General features: G+C 41.0%; 1 pseudogene; it reads right to left on the bottom strand.

Annotated features, from left to right (window-relative positions):
- Positions 1 to 9,930: 9,930 nt before the first annotated feature.
- Positions 9,931 to 20,527, bottom strand: LOC117475734 (annotated as a pseudogene).
- Between the last annotated feature and the right edge of the window lie 83 nt (positions 20,528 to 20,610).

Genomic DNA, 20,610 nt, shown 5'->3' with positions numbered 1-20,610 from the left:
CCAATGTCAGAAACCTGTATTTGCCTAACTGAATTGGTTTAAAGAGAGAAAACATTTTGACTAAAAGTTGACTAAAATGTAATTTTTCATCGACTAAAAGTAGACTAAAACGTTTTGAGTTTTCGTCGACTAAAACTAGACTAAAACTATGAAGGATAGAAATGACTAAAATGTGACTAAAACTAATAACCATTTTCGTCTAAAGACTAAGACTAAGACTAAATCAAAAACAGCTGCCAAAATTAACACTGCTTCATGAATGAATAGTAAATAGCAAATCCTGCTTCGAAGTACTGGTGCTGCAGAGATTTCATAAAGTGAAGGAGGTTTTCCTTCTATAAAACAGCTGTGGGCAGCAGATACTGTGAGAGTCACGGATATGAATTCATACAGTAGATCAAAGCAGACTGGTTTACAGACTCTTCTGTTTTGCCAATCCGGTGCTTAAACAAATAGCTCTAAACCCCTGGCCAAAATGTCCCTAAATGAAGTCTGAGTTTGAAATATATCTCAAATAATGTATGCACTGCCATTTCTCCACATAAACATAACAGTCTGCAATAAAACGGTTATCTCCTCTGTGCTCCACTTCCTACTTGGCGCACCGGTAACTTTCTCGTGCGAACTAAATACTTTGTCGTTCGCACAAAATACTATCTTCTGCGCACAAAATACTATCTTGTGCGCACAAAATACTATCTAGTGCGAACGAGAAAGTATTTTGAACCTTTAGGGGCTCCGTAGTTTACTTCTCTCTTATTATATTATTAACAATAACAGATCACATCATTATTTGCCATGGATTTGAATTATAATCTCAAGGCAGATTTTTCAGATTTAGGGAAACATTCCAGAGAAATTTAGAAATATATCCGTTAAGCTTTGTGTCACCATAAACGATCTAAGTCATCATATTTAGTGAACAGAGCTAGATATTAGTACTGAGTTTTTACCTTTATAAGACAATCAGAAACCTTTTTTCTGATTGTTGAACTTGTTGTGTCTGTGTTGGCAGGTCGAAGTTGTGAATCCTGACAACACTCCGGCAAAAGGTGTTGTTGTTGTGGTTGAACCAGGCACCGTGAATGGCCTCACCACAGACAATGGCATGGCAAGGCTAACCATCAATACAGGAGGGTACACACAACTGACGATCAATGTAAGTCTCTTAACAATTAATACAGGCACCACAGGCCGCTTTTTAAATGTAAGCTTTGACCTACAATCAATGAATAATCATTATAAACATGTTTGATATTCATTTTTTAAGGTGAATTCAAGCAGAGCTATCAGCAGATGTTTTTGCTTCTTTATAGCTCATTGCTTTACTTCCGATTTTTTGCACATTTAATTTACAGCATGTGAAAGGTGAAGTTTATCTTAATCGTAGCCAGGATAAAGATGGAATAGGAAAGACTCAATATTTATAACCATATGTATGCTTATGTGTTTCTTTAATTTCAGGCAAAGACGAATGATCCTCGTATTTCATCGACAAGACAAGCATCAGCCAACATGACAGTTCTCCCATATATTACCCAAAGCGAAAACTATATCCACATAGGTAAGAGACCAGGGGTGGGAATCTTTGTGTATACCACTATTTAATTTTGAATCTTTTGAATCACGGTTTGATTCTAAATTGATCCTCAATTCACTACATAGAATTGCTAATTTAGGAATAGACTCCAATACGCCTTGCGCTTATTATGGCTGTGAAAGTACAGTGAAGCGTGTATGAAATTATGGATTTTTTATATTTGAGGACGTTTTTCAAAGTTATGATTTGCAAGACTTTGGACGGTATTGAGCCAAATACCTTTAAAATAATTTGCCTGGAAAACATGCTCCTTTTATTATATTTTTCACTTTTATGTAACAAGTTCATCTAGAACTCTCTTGCTCTAGAACAGGGGTCTCCAACACGTCGATCGCGAGCTACCGGTAGCTCGCAAGCCCTCAATAAGTAGCTCGCCAAGCAAATCCAAAATGTAAAAAATACACCAAAAATAAAGGAAATGTAATTAAAAGAATCTACCCTATGCATAAACGAAACCTCAATCATAGTGAACTCTATCTACTTACTACAACTCTATATCTATCTAACACCCCTCCTCCCCCCACCCCCCACAATGAATATCGACCAATCACGTTCTTGCTTGATTTGTGGGACCAGCGTTGCAGTCTGGAAGAAAAGCAATGTGGAGCGGCAGCTCACCGCTTCATAAGGAGTGTGACCTTTCCTTCTGGCAGAATCTACACAACACATCAGCCCCATTGAACAGCCTATCATGCCAGCCTATACAACACATGAGGGGCAGAGTTTTACTGTGTGTGTTGCAACCATAGACTGTATATATAAAGGTTGCAACTTGCATATTTATTGCACTTGACGCACACACACGCATGGCGTAATTTCCACTGGGGACAGTCCCCCCCCACTTTTCGAAATCCCGTTTGTGTCCCCCCACTTTACAAATATGTTTATTTTATTTTTTTAACGCAAGCCGTCATTGCCACGGAGGAGCACACAGTCTCTGTGTGTGAGAGAGAGAGAGAGAGAGAGAGAGAGAGAGAGAGAGAGAGAGAGAGAGAGAGAGAGAGAGAGAGAGAGAGAGAGAGAGAGAGAGAGAGAGAGAGAGAGAGAGAGAGAGAGAGAGAGGTGTTTTCACTACTCGTGCATCAAAGCTCCGCCCCCAGCTGCACAGCCGCCTGCTCACTGCAGCTGTTCTGACTGTTTAAGGAGGATCAGTCATTAAATGTTTTAAGTGCTTCAATAATAGTAAAATATATAAATCTCTTAAACGAATGAGGAGATCCTACTCTATAAAAACATTAAAGTGTGTGAAATATACTTACAAATTCCATAATAATGTTTTGATTATAAAATAATAACTTGCAGTTCTTACTTTTGGTTTTTGATGCATGTGTGGATAAAACCCACAGAACGTCAAACATTAAGGATATATAAAAATACGGGTAGCATACCTAACTAATCTTTTAGTGATTTGTGTCTCTCTATGTAGGAGAAATTAAATAACATCCAATACAAAAGTTCATCTGAAACAAGCTCAAATATCATAATGATATTAATTAATCCATCAATTATTGTTATGATTATAATTATAACTTAAAGGGGACCTATCATGCAAAATGCACTTTTTGATGTCTTTTATACATAAATATGTGTCCTCTGTGTGTCGGGGAACTCACGCAGCGTCAGAAAATAAAACCCTTTCTCTTTTCACACTTTTCCTCCGTACCCAAATCTTTTAAAAACGGGGGTACAACGAGCGGATACAGATTTGCTGCCGATCTGACGTCAAATTGACGGCGGACCCAGAGAAAGTTGCTATCAGAAACAATGCCTGACGTGTTTTGGACGTAATCTCGTCTTTGTTTACATTAGCAAGCCTCGCACCTTTATCTATTTAATATAGTTGTAACAAATAAAGTAAGAAATCATTCCAATGTGTACTATATTGTATTTAAAAGGGGAGTGATTACTAACATATGCATAAATAGAAAGAAAGAATGCTAACTGGTAACATAAGATAAGAATAAACAAGTTTAAATGATTTGTTATTGGTTGTGATCATATTATAAAGATGTTTGGAGTATTGAAAAGTATACAGCTCCCTTTCATCTGAGTGTTGAGAGCTGTATCCATCCATTCATGTTGTGCTCAAAGTGCACTAGATTGATGCATTTCACTTCAACATTTAAAACAACATCTTCCCGGGGGTGCATGCCCCCGGACCCCCCTAGAGGAGGTGAGTTCCACCCCCAAATAAAGCAGGTTAAAATAATTAAATTGCATACATGTTCTTTTAGAAAACACTGCAAACGGGTCCCACAGACCCAAACAGCACACAAAGGTTAAAGGTCAGCATATAATAATTAGGGCGTTAACGCGTTAATAACGCGCTAACGCAAAAAAAGATTAACGCCACTAATTATTTTAACGCGATTAACGCATGTGTATTTTTTGTCCTCGGCCACCCCGTATTTTCAGAGCGCATCGAGTTTAAAATACCATCTACAAGCTGATGCTGACAGCCCCGCTCCTGCCGCCCGCTTGTGGCAGACCACACTTCCACGCTCACCGGCAGGCCCGGACTGGCCATCGGGAGGACCGGGAGGGAGTGTGTATGTGTGGCGCGAGCGAGGCACACCTTGCGTGTTGTTGTTGTTGTTGTTAGCATCTGGTGCTAGCTAGCTGCGCTAACGGATATAAGGAGCTGTTTCAATGAAAACAGAGGAGCGACATTTCGCCGACAACTGCGCCGAGCACTTGACTTTATGCAGGTAGCCAGACAGTGGGACATTGTACGAAAAGTCAGCACACTCACCACGGATAGTGCGCGCAACATGATTGCAGCGTCCAGGCAGCTCCCGTTCGAGCATATATGCCTTGAGCTGCACATAGCTCCAACGATCCATCACAGTGTCTCCACATTCTCACACACACACACACACACACACACACACACACACACACACACACACACACACACACACACACACACACACACACACACACACTTTTTGTATTGTATTATTGTATGAGAGAGGTTCCAGGTTGAATTGAGGCGAATATTTGTAATGTTCAGAGGTTGTTGTGTTTAATATTCATGAGAATATTTGTCATTGTTTAAATGATAATAAACAAACATATAAAGCATAGTTGTCCACTCATATGTTGATAAGAGTATTAAAAACTTGAAAAATATTCCTCTAAGGTACATTTAGAACAGATAAAAAATGTGCGATTAATTTGCGATTAATCGCGATTAACTATGGACAATCGTGCGATTAATCGTGATTAAATATTTTAATCGACTAACAGCCTTAATAATAATGTTAAAATGTGCTAAATATATACACTGCAAAAAACAATAAAAAGAGGAGTAAAAGTAGCTCACGACTTGTTTTATTTTTTGAAAGTAGCTCTCATCCTAAAAAAGGTTGGAGACCCCTGCTATAGACACTATCCTCCACAGATGGCCGCTACGCCCGAGAATGCACCGTGGTTCCAATTCCCTATAGTTACCCAAAGCGTTATCTAGCTTTGTAACAGCTTCTTGTTAATGGTCTAATTTGCTGATGAACGTCGCAAAGGAGTTAGTATTAAATTGAGACTGTTTCATATCCAGTAAAAAAACTCCTTGCAGGAACATCACGCTGTTGTTCAAGTGTTGTAATCATGTTCCACCAAAATTCACAACACTCGGGTTCATCTTTGGTAACGAGGGTCCTTTGTCTTCCAGGTGTTTGTGTCCACAGTAGAGAGGCTGTTCCCGTACGTCACGCTGGTCCTGAAGCAGCAGAACCTGCCTGCTGTGTCTCAGAGGGTGGCTCTGCATGTGAACACAGCGTCACTGCAAACAGGGCTTAGAGCTTTCAGTCTCACGCTCCTACGTCTGATGGACATGACGGATAGATACGACCTTATAGTGGAGGACGACACCCCGGCTTTAGAGGGCTTAAAAGAATTTATGAGTCGGCATACACGGAGAGCAAAAACACATCCGTATCTGACATCTGATCAATCCCAACTGAGGAGGGATATGACCAACCCACCATTTTAGCACTTAAAGAGGTATTTCTGTTATATATATTGATTTCATGTGAATAGACAGGAATGTATCTATCATTACATATTGGTATTTAAAAACCACAATGATCTATTTAAGAGCTAATGTTATCAGCTGACACTGGCCCATTACTGATGTACTGGGTCAGATGTTAGGGGGAAATATTGTAAAAAATAAAAATAAATGTAAGAATGTCACTCATACATGTGTAGTAACATCTTTCATACCTGTTAATTTGCAAAAGCAGAGAAGTTTGTTGATGGAAATCATGGTTATGCTTGAGGAAAGGTCGGAGGACATGTTACCATGAATGTGAATGAAGATATTTTTTTGTCTGCCGTCTAATGCTGCGTTCACACCGGACGCGATGTGAATATTCGCTTCGCTCTAATCGCTCCTATCACATTGCTCTAAACGCTCGAGTTTCACCGCGGCTGCCAGCTGTGTTTACTCGCATCATTCAAACAAGACGCGCTGGCTCGGGAGCTACAACTACAACAAAATGAACATATTTTACCGTGATTCAATTGTAATACACGTTTCTAAATGATGCCGAAGTAACAACATACTGATACGGGTTAGTAAAAACCATGAATGAATGCTTTGACAAGTCTGCAGACAAGACGGCAGGCGAAAAAACCTTTTAAAATGCTTGTTTTCTGAATGAAGATCGGGTTCGACCAGGCTAAGCTAACGTTGTATATGCTCATTCCACACTCATAACAACGGCCTACAGACATAAATAACCAGCGACTGTATTCGCCATGACACAGACAGTCTGTGGTTTGTACTTGTTTAACTTTTGTCCAGTTTCTGAACAGATATGAGGAGCTGTGAGCTCTGTGTGCTAACTGCTAACAGCTAACGGCTGATGTTTTCTGGTTGAACGTCAGTGACGGCAGGCTGAGATCCTCACCGCTGATTGGCTTCCGCGAGAACGCGTCACGTGAATTTAACGCTCGAGTTAAAAAAAATGGAACTCTCGCGTTTGACGCGGCACCGTTCAATCGCCTCAATCGCGTGATTCGCGCCGCGTCCACCGCTTCATGCTCGCCGTCGGAGCGAATTCGCGTCTGTCCGCGTCTCTGCATTGACTTTACATGTAATCGCGCCGCCCCCAAACATCGCATCGCGTCCGGTTGTGAACGCAGCATAACAGCAACGATGGGATTTATAGGTTCATGTTAAACTGTTCCTTGGCCCCAGAACAAACAGAATCTTAGTCTCAGCTCTAATGATAAACGATACAGCCGTCGGTCGGTCGGTACATTACATTACATTTCATTTTAGCTGACGCTTTTATCCAAAGCGACTTACAATTACCAATTACAGGGACATTCTCCCTGGAGTAACTAAGGGCTAAGTGCCTTACTCAAGGGGGTGGTGGTGTTCCTGGCGGGATTTTGAACTCATAACCTTCCGATCTTCAGCCCACCTCACTATCCATTAGACCACCACTATCCGGTACACCACCTCGGTCTGGACTGCGGTGTCTCAGAGATCACCTTTTGAACAGTAAATGGTTGTGTCCTACTGACTTTAAAAGATAGATTTGAGATTTGATGCCAGGTGTTTGAGTGATATGATGAAGTGAATATGATTATTCACCACAATTACCTGACAATCACTCAGCATGAACCCTAAAAAGGGTGATCATTTTGGCTTTTAGTGAAATTACCTGATTACTTTTGGATGGTCTGACATTCATGACATTTCTACAAACTGATTTTGCACATGGGACAAGATTTCACTATTGGAAAGGTTCTGGTCTCAGACTCTTTACTTAAATAAAAGTACAAATACTATGCAGGGCTAGACATTATAAATGGCCCGCTGGCCCGGAAGCACTGTTATGGCGCATTTCCACTGCAGGGCCTCGCACGGCTTAGTACGGTATAGTTAGGCCTTGGTAGGCCAGGCTCACATTATGCTGCGTTTCCATTACAGTTTAGTAGCTGGGGCGTAACTATAGTAATGCAGTGTAGGCGGAGCCGTGACGTCATCTTCAATGCGAACCACAAAACCAACATCAGCCGTTAGCTGTTAGCACTCAGAGCTCACAGCTCCTCATATGTTCAGAAACTAGACAAAAGTTAAACAAGTACAAACCACAGACTGCTTGTGTCATGGCGAATACAGTCGCTGGTTTATTTATGTCTGTATAGGCCGTTGTTGTGAGTGTGGACGGTCGGAGCATATACTGCGTTAGCTTAGCCGATCTCCATTCAGAAAACACGCATTTTAAAAGGTTTTTTGCCTGCCATCTTGTCTGCAGACTTGTCAAAGCATTAATTCATGGTTTTTACTAACCGGTATCAGTATGTTGTTACTTCGGCATCATTTTGAAATGTGTATTACAATTAAATCACGGTTAAAATATGTTCATTTTGTTGTAGTTGTAGCCCCCTTGCCAGCGATTCTCTCTCTAGTTTAGCATATTCAGCCCGGTTGTTGGCCCGGAAAGAACCTGGATTTTTGGAGTGTCAGAAAAACTGTGAAACAGTACCCGTTAGCCGGAACTACCCCTAGTGAAACGCAACCAAAAACGGGCCTGGTTTGGCACGGCACGCTTAAACCGTGCTACGCGCTGCAGTGGAAATACGCCATTAATGTCTACCCCTGCTATGGTCATAGAATTCTCGACTAAATGTAAAAGTCCTGATTTCAAAATGTTACTTAAAGGTCCCATGTCATGGCCATTTCTACTGATCATAATTCCATTGTTGAGGTATACTAAAATAGATTTATAGTGTGCAATTTTCCAAACTCAAATTGGTTCTCATACAGCATCTCTCTGTATAGTATGTGTATTCACTCTCTGTCCTAAACGGCTTGTTGGAAGCTCCTGCCTGTGAGCCCAGTGGCCCGCCTGCAAGAGGAGCGAAACCCAGCCCGAAACCAGCCCGAGCACACACACACACCCGCAGCCTGGCTGGGAGTTTGTGTGTGTGCTCACACACAGACTCACAGCCTCGCCGCGTCCCGCCGTCTCAGGGAGGAGGAGAAATCGGCGGAGCTGCAGCTGAGAAAATATTGGGTGTGTGTGTCGGCTCCGCGGACGTAACGTAACGGCTCCACGGATTGACCAATGAGTACATTTGGGGCCGAAATTAAATCCACCAAGGGCCTGATTTGGCCCCCGGGCCTTGAGTTTGACACATGTGCTATACAGAGATGCTGTATGAGAAACCAATGTGAGTTTGGAAAATTTCACAATATAAATCTATTCTAGTATACCTCAAAAATTGAATTATGATCAGTAGAAATGGCCATGACATGGGACCTTTAAGTACTAGTACTTGAGTAACGTACTTAGTTACTTTCCATCATTGGTTCTGGTTTTCGTCTGTTGTTTGTTTAGAGTTTACCAAATCAAGTTTGAGCGGACTTTGGTTGTACGCAGTCAAACAGACTGTGTGTGAAGAGCAGAAGTGGCAGATCATTGGTCCTCATGTAATCCCAGAACACATCGAGTGTTGTCTGACAACATTTATTAGCTAACAAGTAGCTTAACTGGCTACCTTCTTCTCTCTCCACTCCAACTCCAGGCCCGTTTCTCAAGTTGACTGTCAACAACAGGCAGCACACAGAGGAGGAAGTCGTGGCAACCGGCTGGCAACACTGGAGCCCCAGAACTGCAGCCCCTTCACCTCAGAGTCTCTCGGAGTCAGATTGACAGCCGAAGAGTTCACACATTTTTCATGAGGATGTGATTACTTTGATGATTTCCTGCCTTTTCCTTAAACATCATCATAACACTTTGATTTTTGACCAAATACCTGCTAAACGAATTGTGATTCCATTGAAGCTTTGATGGTTGGATACCTGTTGCTAATCAGCACACATGTCTGTTATTACGTTCAAATGGATGAGTTTGGCTTCAGTTCAGTCTCACAGGGCCATGCTAGTTCAAAGACTAAGATGATGTTACCATACTGACTCCAAGACTAAGCAGTATAATTAATTATATTTTGTGTTTATTTTACAGTTTAATTATGAGTGGAAGGGCACAGTTGAAATCATTTTATTAAAATGTCTATAAAAGCATTTAATAAAACATCAATTTATTATAAAAAAGACAGAAGTACTTCTGCTCATTGCAGTCAGAACGTGTTGATATTTCTCTCACCATTAACTGCTACATTTAGTGTTTCTTTAAAAAAATTACCCGCATCTCATAAAAAGCCTGCAGTTGGTTAGTTTTACAATAATATAAACCGTAGATTCACAAACAAAACATATTTTTATCTGACAATAGCTAGACACAGACTCCAATGTTTCAATTCAATCATTAATATTGAGTCTTTATTTTGAAATTAGGTCTATGTTTTTATATCAGAGTCTGGTTGAATATTAGAGCATTTTATTTTCTCGGCTCAGTTTTTTGGGATATTTAGATTGAATCTAAATATCACCTTTTGATCACTGTGACCACTTAATGCCGTGTTAATAGTACCATGTTGTAAAGCAGCATCTTAACCTCACCCAACACTGTACACGTGATGTGAACTGGCCTGGAAATAACTCTGACTCTACAGCTGGGTGCTGTGGGGGGGCGCTGACAGACCGTCTGCAGCAGCATCCCAGGTGGGACTGTCTGTGTTTGTGGTCTGGTCTGGGCCAGTTGGCTCCTCAGAGGCCGACTGCAGTCTGTTTTTGGCGAGGTACTGGCTGCAGGAAGAGAAGGTGTGGTTAGAAAGTGGAGGAGAGGCCGGCGATGTCCGTGGAGATGTAGGGAATAACCTCTGGAGATGCCTGGTTATAGTAACTGACCTGGAGAAAGATACACATACATGGTTAGGTGTTTCATTATATCTACACTGAACATAAATATAAAGGCAACTCTTTTGTTTTTGCTCCCATTTTCATGAGCTGATCTATGTACACAAAGGGCCTCTTTCTCTCAAATATTGTTCACACATTTTTCTAAATCTGTGTTAGTGAGCACTCTTCCTTTGCCGAGATAATCCATCCACCTCACAGGTGTGGCCTATCAAGATGCTGATCAGACAGCAGGATTATTGCACAGGTGTGCCTCAGGCTGCTCACAGTAAAAGGCCACTGGATGGATTAACTCAGCAAAGGAGAAGTGCTCAGATTTAGACACATTTGTGAACAATATTTGAGAGAAAGAGGCCTTTTGTGTACATAGAAAAAGTCTTAGATAGAAAACTGGGAGCCAAACATTTTATATTTCTATCAGTTTATTTACCCATGATTAAGCATATTAAACCAGTATTTGTCTCACCAGGGACATGTTGTCTTTAGTCTCCAGGATGGTAAAGCCAGCACACAGAACCTCTCCTCTGTTATATCCTTCAGTGGGGGGGGTGAGTGGGCAGGGACACTGAGCGCAGTGCGATGACGTATGGGTCTCTGAGGGGGAAAACACAAGAAACTGTTGGAGTGATCTTGGCCAGGACCTCCTTCTCAACACTTTCGTTTTTTTAGCCTCCTTGTTTCTCTTTGGTTGACCCAGGTGAAGGAAGATTAACCACCTCCACTATTCTTTGTTGAAACCCTTTTTCGCCATACCTTTCCTTGTAGGTGTCCATGGTCGCGTTCCCCTGCAATACTTTGACCTAAGCTTGTCCATTTTCCTATCGTTACTTCTTACCCCATTAACAGAGAATTTTGTTAAGCTGAACCTACTAAAGGGGGCCTTTTCGTTAACCTTGACATTCTTAATTCCAGTTTGTGAAGCCTTGTTTTTTAACCTAGTACACACACAATATGCTCTTAACATTAAATACCATAATGATCCTATTCTGATTACTTTACTACATTATATAACAATATATTTCTTGCAACATATCCTACAACAACAAAGCGACAGTAAATTCTGAAAGATAAGGGGTATGTGACCTTTGACCTGTCATTTAGCCATTCAGTGTACTGACCCGCTGCCACACGGCTTCCTCTTGGAAGCCAACAAGATGAAGTCTTGAATCCTTCTCTGGTTGGCTGATAGTCGGGGAACCCACCCCCCCCTGACGCACTGAGGGGGTCACCACTCGATACAGGAAGTCATCATCATCCACCTGGTATATCAGCTCACAATTCCTGATGTAGGGAAGGACAGAGAGGGGGATGGGAAATAATAATGACTATATTGTGAAAGTCATTGTAATATCATTTTATATTTATTCATTATTTTGCCAAGAGTTACATTTAAAAATGAATATCATGTCTCTACGATAAACTTGAAGCTACAGCCACTCTCCTTTAGCAAAGCATAGCATAATGACTGGAGTTGGGTGCAAACAGCTAGCCTGACTTTATACCAAGGTACAAAACTAACATACCAGCCCCCTGAAAAAGTTCAATAATTACCAATCCATGCCAAAAGGGTTTTTGTATGCCACACAGCACTTAACTCTTTCTTACAAAATAATTAAGATTCATTTAAAGTAAAATTTTGTTTTGTTGGAGAGTATAACCTTGACCTGGTCCCTGAACCTTTTTAAAGATGACATCTATTGCTAATTTTCAGGTTCATATCAGTATGTAGTGTCTCTACTTTAAAGAGTCCTCTCCTGCTGATGTTCAGGTGTATATCAGTATGTAGTGTCTCTACTTTAAAGAGTCCTCTCCTGCTGATGTTCAGGTGTATATCAGTATGTAGTGTCTCTACTTTAAAGAGTCCTCTCCTGCTGATGTTCAGGTGTATATCAGTATGTAGTGTCTCTACTTTTAAAGAGTCCTCTCCTGCTGATGTTCAGGTGTATATCAGTATGTAGTGTCTCTACTTTAAAGAGTCCTCTCCTGCTGATGTTCAGGTGTATATCAGTATGTAGTGTCTCTACTTTAAAGAGTCCTCTCCTGCTGATGTTCAGGTGTATATCAGTATGTAGTGTCTCTACTTTAAAGAGTCCTCTCCTGCTGATGTTCAGGTGTATATCAGTATGTAGTGTCTCTACTTTAAAGAGTCCTCTCCTGCTGATGTTCAGGAGTATATCAGTATGTAGTGTCTCTACTTTAAAGAGTCCTCTCCTGCTGATGTCCAGGTGTATATCAGTATGTAGTGTCTCTACTTTAAAGAGTCCTCTCCTGCTGATGTTCAGGAGTATATCAGTATGTAGTGTCTCTACTTTAAAGAGTCCTCTCCTGCTGATGTTCAGGTGTATATCAGTATGTAGTGTCTCTACTTTAAAGAGTCCTCTCCTGCTGATGTTCAGGTGTATATCAGTATGTAGTGTCTCTACTTTAAAGAGTCCTCTCCTGCTGATGTTCAGGTGTATATCAGTATGTAGTGTCTCTACTTTAAAGAGTCCTCTCCTGCTGATGTTCAGGTGTATATCAGTATGTAGTGTCTCTACTTTAAAGAGTCCTCTCCTGCTGATGTTCAGGTGTATATCAGTCTGTAGTGTCTCTACTTTAAAGAGTCCTCTCCCGCTGATGTCAGGTGTATATCAGTATGTAGTGTCTCTACTTTAAAGAGTCCTCTCCCGCTGATGTTCAGGTGTATATCAGTATGTAGTGTCTCTACTTTAAGAGTCCTCTCCTGCTGATGTTCAGGTGTATATCAGTATGTAGTGTCTCTACTTTAAAGAGTCCTCTCCTGCTGATGTTCAGGTGTATATCAGTATGTAGTGTCTCTACTTTAAAGAGTCCTCTCCTGCTGATGTTCAGGTGTATATCAGTATGTAGTGTCTCTACTTTAAAGAGTCCTCTCCCTGCTGATGTTCAGGTGTATATCAGTATGTAGTGTCTCTACTTTAAAGAGTCCTCTCCAGCTGATGTTCAGGTGTATATCAGTATGTAGTGTCTCTACTTTAAAGAGTCCTCTCCCTGCTGATGTTCAGGTGTATATCAGTATGTAGTGTCTCTACTTTAAAGAGTCCTCTCCTGCTGATGTTCAGGTGTATATCAGTATGTAGTGTCTCTACTTTAAAGAGTCCTCTCCTGCTGATGTTCAGGTGTATATCAGTATGTAGTGTCTCTACTGGGACATGTCTCCATACTTTAATGTTCAAAAAGCTCTTTATTCTTCTCATACTGTCTGTGCTGCAGCACCTCTTTTCACCCTCTGTCTGAAACCAGAGCCCATTCTGCTCTGATTGGTTAGCTGGCCGGCTCTGTTGTGATTGGTTAACCACTTAGAGATGTCCCGGACCCTTAGCCTATCACGTACAATGTGTTGGAGCCCTAGCCAGTCGAAGTGCAAATGTTACACAGTGATGTCACTATGTTACAGAAGTAAACAAAGGGGTCCAATGGAGGTGTTTTCAGGCAGGGGGGGAGTGTATGGGAGAGAAACCCCCCTCTGGAGTGAACACAAGGAAAACACACCCTCCTCCAAGGCACTTAACATTTACAGATTACATTTGACTCTGCTTTATTATCTGGCAGGCGGTACCGCAGCATCAGGACTAAAACTGCCAGATTCAGGGACAGTTTTCATCCCACAGGCCATAAGACTATTAAACACCTGAACTTAGAAACAACATCCATAACATTCATCTGGCTGCAACTTACAAATGATGTATCTAATATATAATATTCCAATCACTTGTATATAGACTCTTATTGCACTATTGCACTATTGCACTATTTTTCTTTTTGTATGTACTTGCACTATTCTTTCTGTTTTTCTGTTTTATTGTGTTGCACTGTTGGAGGAGCCTGTGACCTAAGATTTTCATCGTCATAAACTACACTGTAGCTATGTACGCATGACCAATAAAAGCCTTGAACCTTGAAATTTCAAAGACTTTGTATTGATTTATTATTGGACTATCCACATGAAGTGTGGCCTGTCTTTCTATTTGGAAACACTTTTATAGCTGCTTGCCAGAAATGAAAGTCCAGACTAATACAACAAACATGGCTCAATATATGATGTTATGTTCATCCGTTCTGCACTGATTATACAATCAAACCAAAAGTACACTGTGAGGATTCATCACATTAAACGTTGTGAGGATCTTTTTGTGCAAAATGTGTTAGCCATATGTACACTACTTATAAACCCAGACCTTTATATAGATAGTGGTGCAGTGATGACAGATTTTGTAGGCCGATCCAGAAGTTAGCATCACAAAGGCTCCCTCAACTAAAAGCAATGGGAATTTTCTATTACATTTTGGAATACTGCAGAACATTTTTTAGAAATGTGGAAGCTTGTGTGTGTGTGTGTTCCAGTGCCTCTCTGACTCTGGTGAGGTGTGTGTGCGTGCGTGTGTGCGTGCGTGCGTGCGTGCGTGCGTACGTACTGATAATGTGGGTCCCAGCTGGGCCGGTCGCTCAGCTCTGCCAGCAGCCTGAAGGCTCTGTGAGCAGGAACATCCACCTCTGACTCCCACCCTGAAACTCAGCATGGACTTATGCTCCAGGGTGAACAGACGGGACCTGAACACAGATCAACCCTGTGATCAGACAAACAGCTCCTCATTGGGGGACAGGAAAAGATCATTCTCGTAAATGAAACAGAAAAACTCAGGTACCTTGTCTTTCTCAGAGCTGAGGCGCCAGTTTTTTCTAGCAGCCAACATCTTCAGAGCGGAAACATTGTTATAGCTCAGATACACCTGAACACACACACACACACACATACATATGCATAAATATTCTATATGTGTTTACAGAATGTTTTCCCTATTTTCCGACAGCTATTCATAGTAATTGATATAGAACAGTACAGTATGAAATTCAACCTGCAGATCATTTCTCACAGTCAACATAACGTCTGTTTGTTAAGGTAGAATGCAGATGATGAAGTCTAGAAGTGTCCATTTTAATGTAGTATTTTAACATGCAATGAAACCATACAATTCCTAATGAAAGCATCAAATATTATCTGAATAAATGTGCCTTGTGCTTGATCGGTAGACTGTCAGTCAAAGCAAGGTACATGAATCCAAACGCACACATGCTTTTAACTTGTTCAGTAGGCCTAGTAATAAAAAGCTACATTTTATAAATGGAAAACTTGTGTGGCCCTTGGATCATGAATCATTAATACCGCTCTCAAAAGTTCCAAGACCTTTGATCCTGATGTCCGTTGTTATCAGTGTGTCTCCTCTGAATGTAGATGAAGCAGTGTTGCTAAAACTGATCTCCCTATTCTGATCGCATACAGAGTCTGTATAAGTCTGTGTGACTGTGTTTTACTTTATCTATTGATAGCCACTATTACCACAGCTTATCTAATCAAAACATGACGTATAATTAAAGCTACTGTGCACAATGGATATAGTACACTATGTGTATATGCTTCCGAGAGTATTATAATTGATTCTGTATAATTTAAAGTGTGTATTCTTAGATACTCTTCTGAATATATGTATTTTCTATTGTGAATATGTATATATTGTTTTTAATGTTTATTTCATTTATTTGTATTCTATTTTTAACAAATGTTGTAATCCTTGTACAATGACTGTCATGATCTATCTATTTATGTATCTCAACAACCACAAAGAGGATACTGAATCAGTACACGACAGCTGGATGGAAGATTTCAAAGGTCTTATTAACGGTCCATTTGATCTGATCTGTCTCTATGAAAACATCACACATGTGAAATGTATTTCCATTGAATTCAAATTGAAAATGATTATTATTAGATTTTTGTCTTTAACAACTGAATTATTTTTCATTATAAAGAAATATTCTATGCCAGAATATATTCAACAGAGAATTGTGCCCTGAGAATCTTGACAGTGTTTGTTTAACCTCCTGCTGCACAACCTAAAAACACTGCCATCAGTCTTCACTGTGTTTAGGTGTACTTCATGAGCAGGCTTAACCATAGAAAGCTGTTTCAATAAAAGGCTGTCCGGCGTTGTGATTGGACAGTTGATTATTGTTCCCATTGGTATCAACGATGCATGTAGCTTTTTGAAAGAGCAAATCCTCAGCACCTCTTCATTAAACTGATAAGAGGTCTTTGGATCCAGTGATCTAGGCTGCTCTCTGCTGAACAGTTCACCTCTATGCTTGGTTTTCTAGTGTGATTACATTTAATGTGGTATGTAACAATACTTAACAGCTCATTCAGTTATACAAGACAAAACAACTAAACAACTTTGTCATATCAAATGTCACATCACATGTATATTAGTTCACTTTATCTTATTTGTATTTGTTTTTTCTTACGGCACTTCTTGTCCATACAGCTACATTAATGCAAAATCCTTTGAAAGACATCATGATCTGTCTGTTCTGGGTCTGAATATTTCTAAATGCAGGTTGAATGTTCAGAAGCTCAGTCTCTGTCATGTTCTGCTGACTAACGGTTATTTTGTGGGGGAATAAAACGTTCCCAGAGAAAGATCATACTGGTGATCCAGTAGTGACGTTGTTGATCAGTTAGTGGAGGTCAATAAACAACTAGAGAATGCAATTCCTGAAGAAATTGCTAGTGGGAATGCTTTATGCTGAAAATCTGACGCTAAACTGCTATGCTAAAATGTAATGTGTAAGAAGAAAGTGAAGAATTTAGATTGAAATGATACATGAACACTGGGGGCTTGAATGTGTGATGAGAGAAGAAAAGAGAGTAAAAAGGCTTGGAAAAGCAGCAGAATATTTGAACTCCAAACTTTTGAACTAACTTGATGGTGAATGATCTGTCGCCATGCCAACGGCATTTGATGACATCCCATAATACGCTTAGATGCGTTGATGGCTGCATCGTTACCAAACCTGTGAAGTTTTGGGCCATTTGGAGCATTTTCACTGAAGTTATGAGAAAACCGTGTTTCATGGCGGGCATTGTGTTGCCATGGCAACGGCATGTCCCGTAGATGTCTTCACGGCTGGACTGTTAGCACACATGTGAAGTTTGAGCACTTTTTGAACATTTTCATAGGAGTTATAGCGACATCGTCTTTTATGGCGAGGGATGTGTTTCCATGGAAACGGCATATGGTGAGATCTCAGATTTGGCGTAGAGCTGTTGAGGCATGGACCTGTGATATACAAGGGAAGATTGGGGAACGATCGGACCGTGTCCATTGGACTTACAGCGACATCGTGTTGCATGGCGAGTGGTCTGCCATGGCAACGGCATTTGATGACACCCCATAATACGGTTAGATGCGTTGATGGCTGCATCGTTACAAACCTGTGAAGTTTTGGGCCGTTTGGAGCATTTTCACTGAAGTTATGAGAAAACCGTGTTTCATGGCGAGCATTGTGTTGCCATGGCAACGGCATTTGAAGAAACCCCATAATTGACGTAGAGCTGTTGAGGGCTGGACCGGTGATATACAAGCGAAGTTTGGGGGACGATCGGACCGTGTCCATTGGACTTACAGCGACATCGTGCTTCATGGCGAGTGGTCTGTTACCATGGCAACGGCATTTGATGACACCCCATAATACGCTTAGATGCGTTGATGGCTGCATCGTTACCAAACCTGTCAATGTGACATCATCGTGTTCCATGACACAGGTGTTTATATTTGAGCTAATGACGACAGCTGTGTGTCACCAATAATGTATAAAATAGGTGGAACATGTTGAAGTCAGTATGAAGTCTCCATCAGACTGTGGGTGTTTCTCAATCGCGAGTACACTTGCTTGGTAGCACATGTCTGCCGAGCATCTTGCTTCAGAAGCGAGGCAAGAATACTTCCTGCCATTCGGAAAACAAAGAGTGGAACAGGCTAGCAAGTGTGCAGGTGTGCGTCATATGAGAGGCCCCGCCTTACATCTTCCGCCACAGATTTGGGGAAATTGGTCCGTGCGCAAAGCATTGTGGGGATTTTAAGACGGCGAAGTCTACTCATGTGCAGCCTCGATATTTCTCCAAACGGAGTACGCCGGGCTCGGTAGATTTCCAAGTATGCTGGAGATTGGAACAGTACTTCGGCGGCACTCGATGACGTAGTATGCTTGAAATAGTGGCTCTGAAGCAGCTTTACTCGCGATTGAGAAACACCCAGTCTGTTAAACTCCAGTGACCACGTCGTTAGCTCAAACACGAACACCTGTGTGTTATGACATCATCGTGTTCCATGACACAGGTGTTTATAACGAGGTGTGCAGAGATCAAAGGTTTCCATTGTTCTGAATGAGAGATAAACCTCTTACATGTGAACGTTTTGTCGAAGAACCGTAACAGATATCTGTGAAATTCTGCGTGAAGCATGTCAAGGAAGTTGAGTATCTGAAGTGTAATTTTTGTGTATTTTCGGGTTAATAATGTGGCCTTTTTGGCAGTTTAACTAAAGGTGTGCGGCTGCTACCGTGAGGAAATATCAGCCTGAAATTACAATGGGCTTTAATGGAGGCATGTTGAACGTTGCCGGGGGCACTGAGTGCCGGCACTAAATACGGCAAAGTACTTGGTGTGAACTCGCCTAATGTTAAAATCTGAAGAAGGCCTCTTTACCAAGGTCTGAACAATGTTTAATATCTCTAAAAGTAAGAATCAGATTTAAAAGTTGTGTTACACGAATAATGTCAGAAAGATGTGAAACATTTTAGAGTTGGAATGAGGTTTCTGAGTGAAAGTATGAATGAACAGTTAGCAGTTGAAGTCGCATGAAGATTTGTTGAAGTCTGAAGAATTTCTCCATTGACTTCAATGGTTAAAAATGTGATGTATTATGGGATGTATCTCTGGAATTATGAAAGTTATGAATGATAAAAGTAATAGCCATCGATTCCCGACCGAACTGAACGTTTTGATGTTTGAACGGAGTTTCTGCGATGTTGAAGGAGAAGAGGGACAAAATAAGCCGGCGGAATAATAAACCTTTTGTCCGTAGCATAACATATAGTGGGAATGCTGTTATCAGCATTCCCACTAAATAAGCTGTGCCGTCTCAAAGTACAGCCAGCAATCTGGTGCTGTTTTCTGGTCCTCTCTCTCACTGAGCGCCCATTCATCTCCAGCTGTGTACATGTGTGTTGATCTGTATTGCATGTGTAACTGATCACAGCACATGTCTTTGTTGCTGATCTTCCTGAGTGGTTCTGATCACTCACCTGGTTTCTGGGGTCCCAGGGCACAGACAGAGGGACCTCGCCCTGCTTCTGGGAAATGATGTACTTTCTGAAACAACAAAAAGAGAGAAATAAGAAGAAGACATTTCTACAAACACTGTCAGAGTATGTGCTCTTAACAGGAACACAAATATTTGACCTGTCCAGTCTGATCTTCTTCCTGGCTATGGCCTCTTGAAACCTCCTCTCCCCTTCCTGTGAGTGAAAGACAAATCCTCTTTAATTGAACAGCTACATTCCTCTATCCATCTTCTCATGGACATCCTCCTTTCATATTTAGGCTCGAAGTAGGCATGAGCCTATTGTTTTTTATTAAAGAGGCTTTGTGTATTATTTAGACATATTATCGTCAAAAGGGGTAATTTACTTTAGAGGCTTCTATCCCTATTATGGGTCAAACTCAACATTTACTGCATTCCCATCGTTTACCAATAAAGTGTGACTTTTTTTAGACCCTTTCTGCCTTGCTGTAAGCCAATACATCTTTCAAACCCTGTGTAATGCAGGCCGGACCTAAAATAACCACAAAGACATCGTTAGACGATGACATCATCAAGCTTTTGTCTTCCAAGTTGCTTTGAACTTGATTGTTTTGTTGTTGTTATGATGTGCATTAAATGATCCCAAAAAGCTCGGGATACATCAAAATAAATGCATAAAGTTAACGTTCTTGCCTGGACATATTGTCCTGTGTAAGATTTGCTTACTGTTGCCCCAGAAGCAGTTTATTTTGAGTTCAATTTCCTGTTTTATTTCTTAATGATTTAGACGATTCAAATGGGATGATGTTTTTTGTCATGTTATTAGTCAAACCTTATAATGCAGTTCACTCACCAGGGGTTCGGGTCGTATCCGTGGTAACGTACAGAGCTTCCTGTGGTCGTCGAGCACCTCGAAGGTCATGAAGGCAGAGTTAATGTGTCGGTTGGGCCCCGCCTCATGGTAGGCTTCTGCTCGCACCCCACTCCATGCTGCAGCACCAGAGACACACATCTTTAGAGTCTACATCTTAATACTGAGCTGTTGGTCTACTTTCTCTACATAAATCACTCTA

The sequence above is a fragment of the Trematomus bernacchii genome, unplaced genomic scaffold, assembly GCF_902827165.1.
Source record: "Trematomus bernacchii unplaced genomic scaffold, fTreBer1.1, whole genome shotgun sequence".
Classification (NCBI taxonomy): Eukaryota; Metazoa; Chordata; class Actinopteri; order Perciformes; family Nototheniidae; genus Trematomus; species Trematomus bernacchii.
Note: the sequence above shows the minus strand (reverse complement) of the source record. Positions and strands in the feature narration are given on the sequence as shown.